Below are 12,817 nucleotides of genomic sequence, written 5' to 3' on the forward strand. Positions count from 1 at the left end.
TTGTTTAAAAAATTAACAAAATCCGAAGAACAAAATAACTTGCTACTTAAGGAAATAGACCACCTTAAGGAACAAGTTAACTTGAGTAACTCGACTAATCAAGTTCAAGTTGGAACTTCGACTCAAGTTACAAAACTTGAGGAAGAAAATTCCAACTTGAAAAGACAAGTCGAGCAACTCAAGGAAATGTTGGAAAAGTTTGAATTGGGATCCAAGTGTCTAAATATGGTACTTGGGTCGCAACGAGACGTGTACAACAAATCAGGACTTGGCTACAACCCTAAACAAACAAACAAATCATATTTGTCTTTAATTAGTCAAAAAGTTAGAAGTCAAGTCCAAGCATGGGTTCAAACAAAATTTTTAATCAAACAAATTGAACCAAATCTATACTTGGCTCCTAAGAGTTAAATCCATTACTTAGATAGACCTTATCTAAGCTATGACTCAGGGGGAGCAAGTAGAAAAATAATACAACCAACTTGATTAACCAAACTCAATACTTAGGACTAGGTTTATTTCTGCTTAGAACGGTTAGATGAAAAAGGTTTACCAAACCCTATAACATAGTATCAGAATGAATTGGGATGATAGTACGTTAAGGAAGCTTTGTCGAAGGCATGTCTAGGCTGAATATGGAATTCTACCTGGTGCACTAGACTTAGTAGATCTAACCGAAGCTACCCCAGTCAAACATGGGCTAGTTAGACCAAAATTTAGTATTAAGTTTTTTAGGCGGGAACAGTTTGGAAAGCCTTCAGCAAGTGGTCTAATGATATCCAAGTAGGTCGTATGCCTCGCCACTGAACTGAAAGCTTATCCTTAGGACGCCAGCTTGATTAACCCAAAGCTAAGTTTGAATCTAACATGAGTTCAATAACCTTTCTCGAATAATTAATTATCAAACTTTAATTCAAACTTAAATTCAAAATTAATTATCAAACCTAATTCAAACTTAAATTCATAATTAACTATCAAACCTAATTGAAACTTAAATTCATAATCAATTATCAAACATTAATTCAAACTAAAATTCAAAATTAATTATCAAACCTTATTTTAAATCATATTAAAAAATTATTTTAAATTTTTTAAAATTTTTTAAAACTTATTAAAAATTATTTTAAAACTTATTAAAATTAATAAAAATTATTTTAAAACTTAATTAAAATGATTTTAAAACTTATTTAAAATTATTTTAAAACTTAATTAAAATTATTTTAAAAATTAATTAAAATGATTTTAAAACTTATTTAAAATTATTTAAAAAACTTAATTAAAATTATTGTAAATCTTAATTAAAACTTTATTAAAATTATTTTAAAACTTAATTTAAAATTATTTTAATCTTAATTAAAATTATTTTAAACTTAATTAAAATTATTTTAAACTTAATTAAAATTATTTTAAACTTAATTAAAATTATTTTTAAACTTAATTAAAATTATTTTAAACTTAATTAAAATTATTTTAAATCTTAATTAAAATTATTTTAAACTTATTAAAAATTATTTTAAAAATATTTAAAACTATTTTAAAACTTAAATAAAATGATTTTAATACTTAATTAAAATGATTTTAAAACTTATTTAAAATTATTAAAAAAATTTAATTATAATTATTTTAAAACTTATTAAAATTAATTAAAATTATTTTAAAACTTAATTAAAATGATTTTAAAACTTATTTAAAATTATTTTAAAACTTAATTAAAATTATTTTAAAACTTAATTAAAATGATTTAAAACTTATTTAAAATTATTAAAAAACTTAATTAAAATTATTTTAAAGTTAATTAAAATTGTTTTATACTTAATTAAAATTATTTTTAAACTTAATTAAAATTATTTTCAACTTAATTAAAATTATTTTAAATCTTAATTAAAATGATTTTAAAACTTATTTAAAATTATTAAAAAACATAATTAAAATTATTTTTAAATTTATTAAAATTAATTAAAATTATTTTTAAACTTAATTAAAATGATTTTAAATCTTATTTAAAATTATTTTAAAACTTAATTAAAATTATTTTAAAACTTAATTAAAATGATTTTAAAACTTATTTAAATTTATTAAAAAAACTTAATTAAAATTATTTTAAACTTAATTAAAATTATTTTATACTTAATTAAAATTATTTTTAAACTTAATTGAAATTATTTTCAACTCAATTAAAATTATTTTAAATCTTAATTAAAATTATTTTAAACTTATTTTAAATTATTTTAAAACTTAATTTAAATTATTTTAAAACATAATTAAAATGATTTTAAAACTTATTTAAAATTATTAATAAACTTAATTAAAATTATTTTAAACTCAATTAAAATTATTAAAAAACTTTATTAAAATTATAGTAAAACTTAATTAAAACTTTATTAAAAACTTACTTAAAATTATTTTAAAACTTAATTTAAAATTATTTTTACCTTAATTAAAATTATTTTTCAACTTAATTAAAATTATTTTGAAACTTAATTAAAAGTTATTTTAAAATTATTTAAAATTATTTTTAACTTAATTAAAAACTTAATTAAAAATTTGTAAATCTTAATTAAAACTTAATTGAAAACTTAATTAAATTATTTTAAAACTTAATTAAAATTATTTTAAAACTTAATTAAATTTCTTAAAAACTTAATTAAATTTCTTTTAAAACTTTATTAAAACTTAATTAATTTTTTTTTTAAAAAATAAAACTTTGTTAAAACTTAATTAAAAGTAAAATTAAGTTAACACTCAATTAAACTCAAACTTAATTTTTGAAATTATAATTAAAACTTAAAATCGTAAACTTAAAGGAAAATTAAATCAACTCTAAATTCATAACTAAATCAATTAATTAAACTTGAAATCACAAATTAATTAATTAATTTTCTTTAACAATTAATCTTGAAATTTCTAAACTAAAACATTAATTAATAAATAAAGTTATTATTAATAATAATTATAAACTTAAAATAATTAAAACTTAACATAATTTTAAATAACTTTAATTTATACAATAAATTATAAATTAAATAAATCAATAAATTTTTAATCTCAAACCTAATTTATTTTAATTTAATTAAAACAATAATTAAATCATTAATTTATTTGAAGTTAATTAAATTAACTTTACAAATCTAATTAACACAAAATTCAAAATAATCGAAATTTAATTCTTAACTTAATCAATTAATTTATAAATTCTCTAATTTAATACGTAAATTAATTCACGTTTAAATAATCTTAATCTAATCTAATCTAATTAAAAATGAACATTAATTAATTTTAATCAATTAATTATTAAGTTGCTTTAATTTATCTGAAATTGATTAACAACTTAAACTATTCACCGTATTTTATTAATTTAAATTTAATCCTAATTTAATTAATCTTAATCAATTCAAATCTAACTTTAATTAAGTTTAACTTAAATAATTATCTAAATTACTCCAAAACGTTGGTCTAACATATGTTTTTCATATCTTGTTTGGACTTTAGTTTATTTAATTATGGGGGAGCATCAACATCATTTCAAAACCAATCTTTCCTTGAATTTTTTAAAATTCATATTTTCAAAACTTATTTCTTTTAGACTTATGGATTTTAAAATATATTTCAAAATTCTCTTTCCAAAATATTTCAAAAATTATATACTTATTTTCCTAATAAAGTATAAATGTTCTTGATTAAAAATATTTTTTGTTTCAAAATTTCTTCTTCAAAATTTGACTTAAATTAAAAAAAAAAATATAAAGACTAATTTAAAAACTTAGTTCACTATTTTCTCTTAAAAAATTTTCTAACTTCCAAAGTTTTTCTTAGATAATTTTTCAAAAATACATTTTCAAATAGTTTTAACTTAATAATTCAAATCTTAGATATTTTATGGATTTTTATAAAAAAAAAAATTACTATTATTTTCAATCGAATAACTTCTAACTTATACTTAGAGAACCTTGATTTCAAAATTTTTCAAATGAGTTTTCTAACTCAAACTTAGTTTTTCTCTTAAACTACTTCAAACATGTTGTTTGGTATTATCCCTATTTTTGATGTGTGTCAAAGGGGGAGAGATAGTAAATTTAGGGGGAGTTATTGAACTCAGGGGGAGAGTTAAATGTTTGTTTACTTAACTCTACATATTTTAAACTTAACTGTGAACCTTGGTTGCCAAACATCAAAAAGGGGAAGATTGTTAGTGCAAAGTGCACCAGAATCAAACCTGAGTTTTGATGTTGGCAAAGGTTCAAGTTAAGTCTTGTTATGATCTGATGATTTGGCTAAGTGTGCAGGCTATTTAATCAATCAGGAAAGCCCTAGTCATGGCCAGACAGTAAAGTCCAAATAGGTCTGGAGGACCTAACGTTTGGCAGGTAGGTTGAGGTAAATAACTGGAGGAGCGACAGTGAGGTCAGGTTCCTGAAGGGAACAACCTAAGGTCGCTGATCCAACTAAAGAAACCGGGAAGGTTTCTAAGTTGAGATCAAGATAGTCCTAACTGTTATACTCATGCATATTAATATTCATGTATTATAACTGTGCTAACTTTGTTTTGCAGGAATATTATTGTTATATCGAACTAACTTTGTGTTGCAGAATTATATGACCCCTTAGACTTCAAATGATCATAACTTTTGACTCAAAACTCAGAATCAGGTTCTGTCAGTGGCCACGTGACCATCACTCAGAAACCTTCAATTCACCAAGGGTTCAGTCAACTGAACAAGAGGTTCAGTCGACCGATCAAGGTATTTTATCAGTCAACCGAAAAAAGGTTCGGTCGATCGAACAGGCAAATTTGGCAAAACAGTTCAGGCTCGCAAACATGGTATCACAGCATGATCGGTCGACCGAAAATGGGGTTCGGTCGACCGAACCAATAAAAGCATTAATGGAGCATTAAGTGCAAATCTTGGCGAGAAGGGAAATTCACAGTTCAGTCGACCGAACCATTAAAGATCAGTTAATGCTTGAAGATCAGATCTTAGCGAATCTCAGCACAGAAGGAATGGAGCGGGTTCGGTTGACCGAACCCAGGGATCGGTCGACCGAACGTCGAGAGTTCTTATAAAAGAGAGCTCGAGGTCCAAGGCTTATGTAGACTGTTTGGGTTCGAAGTCAATCTCTGTGCTTGCTGCTATTGTTCATGCTACTGCTCTACAACTCTTCTACACACAAGCAAATGCCGACCGAGCTTCAACTTTCATATACAGTCGGTATACTTTACTTTTGTATTGCACTTAAACCCATATAAGATAGTAGGCTTGTTACTATATTATATTATTATATTTTGTACGCATTACTTCTTTCCGAGGTTTTCGGGAAGAAGAATCTTATTGGATTGCTCATCGGTGCACTCAAGGATTGCGAGCCTTCGAGTAGGAGTCGAGCTAGGCTCCGAACGAAGTAAACGAACTTGTCTCTTTATATTTTCTGCTGCTTACTCAAATTGTTTTGAAATACGAAAAGAAAAGTTTTTAAAAGAGCGCGATATTCACCCCCCCCCCCTCTATCGCACTTTATCGATCTATCACTAATGTTCCCGGTGATAGACACTTACCTGCCACACACTTGGTTTGTTTTTCTTAAATTATATAAGGTCTCAAAGGATACTACTCGGAATCAAGAGAAACATAACATTCATTTTCCCAGTAACCTAATTCGGTCTCAAAGGGGTGAATTGTTAGTTTCCACTCACGACAATTATTTTTTTATCCCTTATTCAATTTTTTTTCTTTTTTTTTGGTGCTAAAGTATAGCACTAATCACAAATGCGAGCTGCATATGTTAGGATTTAGATTTTTCATCCAGTAACCAAAAGGTAAATAAGAAATCACCATGGGAACAAAAGTACTAAACAATTTGGATGAATCATAACTATTTCAAAAATATTTCTACTATTCAAGCTTAAGTATTTAAGTGTAGTGAAAATAAGATCCTTAAGATTAGACCAAAACTTATACCAAACTCCATACAATACTTAGCTTATTTCATGTTACTAAAGATATAGAAAGGAGATACACCAAACATACTAACACTATCTTGACAACACATGAACTAAGAAAATGCTAGTCATTTTGCTATCGGACAAGTAGCAGAAAAAGTAGAAGGTTTGATATTCTCAAATATGCCTCAAAACTATGAATCTAATAAAATGAGATGCAAATAGAAATATGAAACTAATAAAATACGAATAAACAAAGCAGACTAATAAAATATGCAAAATAGAAAAATAAAATATGTTAAAAGAAAAGAAAACTCGACTCGACTTAGGTTGTGCAGACACAACACACTCGACTCAGGTTGTGCAGACACAACACCCCCCAGACTTAAACTTTTCATCGTCCCGATGAAATCAAAACGGTCGATGAGGCTGAAGGTCGGGGAGGTCTGGAAGCTCAGGATAAGTCTCAGCTACCTATCTCAGGTCTCTTACCTGTTTATGATATGCGAACAGCTCATCAATACTACTTTGAAAGTTCCTTATATACCACCTAAAATCTTCATTCCAAACCATTCTCTTTCTATGAGCTTCCATAAATTCAAGCATTCGTGTGCATGATTCTCTCTCACTCTTAGAGCACTCATGTAAGCACTTAAATTGCTCATCCTTTATGCAAATGTTTCTAGCGAACAATCCATTATTTTATTCTAAGTCGTGATGAAGAGAGTCAATGATAGGGAGAAATTCTTGGAAATCGAATCGCAAAATATCTCGACTAACCGAAGGCATATTTCTAGGAAGGGAGGTTGGAGGTAGGTTAATCTGTTGCTTTGCTAAAGTCAAACACCAATTCTCCTTAATATGAATCGTGGTCAAAGTCGGGTTGGGCAATCTAAAGGGAAAACTATCCTTAATCACAAGACTATATCCATATTCCTCCCGGCAAATCAAACGATTGGTTAAACAAAAATTCAAATCTATTCGATAAACATCTTCAATTATTTCAAGACCACTCAGATCATAACCTAGTATAACCGCAATATGAGTAAGCAATCTTCCTAAGACAATGGGGGCAGATGAAGAAGCCCTTCCTAATGTTATCAAGTGTCTTAAAAAGAAATATCCAAAATTAATAGACACATTTTCTATCATTGCCCATAAACAATACAAGTCTGAAAGTCTTACAATTCCATCTTTACCGCCCCTTCCAAATATCGTGTTCCTCATTATCATATGGACATATCAAAAAATTGGGTTAATGATATTACTACCATTAGAAACATGTGGATTAAAACAAGACTGCCCACCAATTTGCTTCCATAAATTTGAATTTTCAAAAGCAGGTAGGATTATATAAGTTCCGTCCCTAGGCAAATCATAACATATATTAAAATCCTCAAGACTCCATTCATAATCATCATTAAATAAACGAAGTTTTAATTTTCCTCTTCCTTGAACATTATCAACAATGATGGAGCTTAAAATTTCTAAGATGATACGAGGATAAGTTGGGTACTTCAGGGCCATTACGCTAGTCCAACCTATTCTATCAAGTAACCAATCAATATCATTCCCAAACCCCAATACTTCTAAGGTTTCTCGGTCTATAAACCTAGTGCTCAAAATGGAACGTTTAGATAAAGAACGATAACAATACAATTGTTCGTCATTAGAGAAAATAATGCCGAAGTTGTTTGATATACCTTTGAAGCATGCATTCTCCTTATTTGAGACAACCGACAATTCTTTTCCTTTCCTTCTATGAGAGCTCCCTTCGACGGAGTTCGACATCACGAATGACAAGAAAGGTAGATTTGAGTGGAACGAATGTGGGGAAGGGGTGCTAGCACCTTGGGAAGTTGGAGGAAGAAAGGAAAAGAAAGGAGGTATGAGGAAGGGGGTGAAGGTGGCGGCACGGGCGTGCAAGCCTTCGCACACCCTTGACCTAGTATAGAGGGAGTTTGGGCCAGGTCGTATAGGGTTGCACGCCCTCTTCTTGGTGATTCTGAACGGCCGTGCCAATTGGCACACCCCCCTCTCTTCTCCCCTCGGCCAAAGTCGCACGACCGTGCCTTCTTCTGCTCTGTATTGATCGCACGGTCGTGCCAATGGGCACGACCGGTGTCCCTTTCTCCACTGGTCCTCTTGTACGGCCGTGCCAATTGGCACGACCCGTGTCTTCTTCCTCTATGTATAGGCCATACGACTGTGTAAGGTTGCACTGCCCGTGGCCTTTGCCGCTCTGTCAGATTCACACGGTCGTGTGGGGTCACACGACCGACTCCTTTAAGTGCATGGTGACTCGCCTTTCGCCATTTTGGTTCCTCTGACACCTCCACACTCATGAAATACTCACGATCAACTCGTGGAAGCTCTGCACATCCTGAAAATGGATACCCAAAAATAAAGAAATAATAAAAGTACTCGACTTGAACTTACTAGAGAAATAAAACGATAAACGGAATGATGAACTAAAATGAAAAATCCTTGGGTTGCTTCCCAAGAAGCGCTTGTTTAAGGTCTTTAGCTCGACCCCATTTTAGCTCATTCAGGTACGCTCACTCGTCATCAAGCAGGTATAAAAAGGGATGTTTTGTCCCTTACGCAGGTACGCTCACTTGTCATTTCTTACTTATCTTTACTTTTCGTCTTTTCTCTGTACTTCTGGAGAAAAAGTACTTGACTTGAGCGTCGGAGGGCCTGACCCGGGGACTTTTTCCCTGGTTTCTGGTCTCTAACGACTCGTGGGCTCGTCTGAGTGTGCGCTGAGCCCTAGCGTCATCATCTTGGTCATCACCCTTCGTCATCCGCCTGTGGGAACCCTTCCGGAGGGTGCCAGAAAGATCGGACGCAGCAGCGACTTTCCGTCAACCTCCAGTACATCGAGGCCTGCCTTCATCCGACTCAGCTTCCGGACGCGATCACTTGATTTTCCAAATTTATCTAATGGACGATTCTTGGACAGATTAATCCGATCGTAAAAGTTAATAATTAAATTACTGAAAAACAAAAATTATTACTCTCTCTCAAATCAAAACCAAGCATCTCCTTCTCTAAACTTGTTTACTCGTGTACATCCCCACATGGTGCAGCGGCAAAAACATTCAGTAAACTTCTAAGCACAAATAGTTAAAATCCAACTACGATGTTTTGCATTACATTTTCCACCAGTGAATGAAAAATTTTAAAACTTGGCTGCTAGGCATGATTTGCCTGTGCTTCTGGATTTATTCGATGGCGAACCAAGAGGAAGGCCATCTCCATATCGTTCTAACCATAGATCTTCAAGTAGAAATATCTTTTATGCCTCAAATCCTTTGGCCAATGGTCTCTAACCCAATTTCGTTTGTTCAGTTGCCGATTGTCTACTCATCAACATCCACCTTCAAAGAACTTCAAAATGGAAACAAATACAGAACAAAAAAAACTTATTTCGTCAATCTCTACTCGAGTAAATCAAGTCTCCTCCTCTCTCCAATTGTATACATGATGCGATAGAAATCTACCGCTAAGGTAGGATGTTGAACTGGATGACAATAAGATGAAAGCTGGATGATGTGGATGTGGGGTGAAGTGGAGATCGTTAGGCCCACAACAGACGTTCAACCTGCACACACTAGAGAGAGCATCAATGACACCCGAGTTGTCTGGCAACATCTTTCCCATGTTTAAATCACTACGAGTGGAAATAGAAAAAAAAAAAAAATGCAAAAGACAGTCACAGAGTATGTAAGAATGTGAACTTTTTGTTTATATATACTTGTGTTTTTTAATCGGCATCAAATATCCCGTTTACGTCGATAAATTCTATAAAGTTCGGCTCTATAAAAATTTTTCATCAGTGAGATAAATTAAAAAATGCCCAGAACAAATGACCCGTCAATTTAGCATTCATAGATAAACATACATTAAGAAAAATTCATCCGTCAATTCGTTAAAATTGAAACTCGATTTCTACATACCTAAGTAATTATAGGGGAAGGTAGTTGAGAAACCATGCCTATATAATCCATAATTGCAAGGGACCATGTCTAGAAATGTCCTAGATTTGTAAATGATAAATTGCATAGGAGGCCATCGTTTGATACGGCCCACAAATTTCATGGGACGTCATTCCACAACAAAAAGATTGGCCCATCTTGCATCTTCTTCGCCAGCTCACATCTCAGTAACGTTGAATGTCGTTGCCAGCTTCATACAGGAGACGGCGCCCCCACTCGGTGGAATGGATATATCTCTTAAATATAAATTTTTAATTATTTAAATTTAATAATTCATGAAATATAAATATGAAAGAAAATACAGGAATTGACCGATCAGATTTTGAGAAATTCTCAAATCATTACTTTTCCATTTTCCTCCTCCCTGATTTTTTTTATCGCTTTCCTCTGTTTTTACATGTTCCTCTGATTAATTTTTCTCAGTTCTTTCTCTTTTACATGTATGCATTTAATAATAACTATGATATTAATTTTTAAAAACTAAATTGCAACTTAATTACATTAGCACTGCGATGATAATGATTTCTAAAAACTAACATCGCTATAGTGGGGAGACTAAGACTAACTTAGTCCTTATCTGCTCACAGATCAAGCCCAACATGATCTTGGTGTTTACGAGATCATGTCCAAGGATTCTAACGGAAAGTTAACATAATACTAAAGCACTTCTGGAGAGGTAGAAATAAGTAATAGAGATCATCTTTGGACTCCTTACAACTTCAGAAACTCACATGACTTGAAATGAGTGCAATCTAAGCTCTCTAGATCGGTCAGTTAGTTTGTTGAAACTCATTGATAGACTTAAACTATTTGGATTTCTATAAATTTACACTCATTCGGTAGAGTTGAGTTAGAGAATGTAGATATGATATCAAACCTTAATTCTGACCAAGAAAGATTGTGAGCCTGGTGTGAGAAGACTAGGACCACTTTAGGTTTGATGTAAGAGTAGATTAGGCACAACTTGGTCTTGGTTTCTAGGAGACCAAACCTTGGGCCTGGTCTAGTGTAAGATCAAGTCTAAAGTGTGCTTCGTCTTTCAGAGACGAAGATCAAGTTATACTTGATCTACTCTAAGATCAAACCCAAAGTGGTCCTGGTCTCCCCACACTGGGCCTACATTTTTTCTAGATCAGAATCAATGTTTGACATCATACTATCTTCTCTCACTCAACCATATTGAATGAGTGCAAGTTTATAGAAATCCAAATAGCCTAGGTCTATTAATGAATTTTGATCAAAACTCACTGATTGACCTAAAAAGTTAAAATTATATTCATTTCAGGTCCTATGGATTTATGAAGTTGTAAGGAGTCCAAAAGTGCTCTCCATTACTTATTTCTGGCTCCTCAAAGGTGCTCTAGTATTATATTAACTTTTAGCTAGAACACTTGGATCTTAGAGATAAAGATCATGTTAGACTTGATCTGAGAGCAGACCAGGACTCCCCACCACCGGAGTGTTGGTTTTAAGAAATCAACATCACATTAATTATTGCATGCATATAAACAAAATAGAGAGAAAAAAGAAATAGCAAATTATCAAACGACGTAAATGAACTTTCAGAATAACTAAATAATGTATCTAAGTTTTAAAATTATCAAATCACGTGCCTCATACTCATTTTGCCCCTCCGTATTTACCCCAATCAATTTCTATAGTGTAGCAATCAATTCGGGATATTGTTTATCAGCACAGTAAAGTCCTTAGTCGATTGCTACACTATAGTAATCGATTAAAAAAAATCTATTTTGTCTTCAAAAAAATCATTATTTTCAATATAGTGTGTCAAATTCATGTTTGAGGGCATGAATATAATTAGGAGAAATAGACGAACACATAGGACCTAGGTTGATATCATTCCGAGCTCTCTAGGTCCATTAGTTATTTTCGACCGAAAACGATTGATAAACCTAGAGAGCTCGAAATGACATGAACTCAGATCCTATGTGTTTTTCTATTTCTTCTAATTATATCTATGCCCTCAAATATTAATTTGATATACTATATTTCAAGTAGTCATTTTTTAATATGAATGTATTTTAAAATTTTAATTCGTGTTTAAAAAATCATTGCTCTCAATATAGTGTGTCAAATTTGATTTATGTTCAAAAAAATCATTGCTCACATCATATCTACATTCTCTCACTTAACACTACCAAATAAGTGCAAGTTTACAGAAATCCAAATAACCTAAGTCTATCAGTAGATTTTGGTCAAAACCCACTAATCCAAATAGCCTAAATTGGTCAAAATTCACTAACGATCTAAAGAGTTCAGACTGAACTCATTTTAGGCCCTGTGATTTCTAAGGTTGCAAAGAGTCCAAAGTTGTCCTTCATTACTTATTTCGGACTCTCCAAATGTGCTTCAGTATTATGTTAACTTCCAGCTATAACTCTTGGGTTTGCTCTCCTAGCAACCAAGACTACGTTGGACCAAATCTTAGAGCAGACTAGGACTCTCCACTATAGCAGTGCTAGTTTTTAGAAACCGGCACCGTAGTGATTGTTCCATGCACACATGCAAAGGAAAGAGAAAAAAGAAACGACAAATTACCAAACCACGTAGATAAAGTTTCAGAATACCCAAATCATGTACCCAAGTTTCAAAATCATCAAATTATGTACCTCATACCTACTTTGTCGCTCCGCATTTACCACAATCAATTGCTACAGTATAGCAATCGATTCAGGATATGGTTTATCAATAGAGTAAGGTCCCTAATCGATTAAAAAAAATCTATTTTGAATTTAAAAAATTATTATTCTCAATATGATGTGTCAAATTGATATTTGAGGATATGTATATAATCATGAAAACTAGATAAACACATAGGATCTGGTTTCATGTCATTTCAAGCTCTCTAGGTCTATCAACC

Source organism: Zingiber officinale, chromosome 7A (genome assembly GCF_018446385.1).
Source record: "Zingiber officinale cultivar Zhangliang chromosome 7A, Zo_v1.1, whole genome shotgun sequence".
In the NCBI taxonomy this organism is placed as follows: domain Eukaryota; kingdom Viridiplantae; phylum Streptophyta; class Magnoliopsida; order Zingiberales; family Zingiberaceae; genus Zingiber; species Zingiber officinale.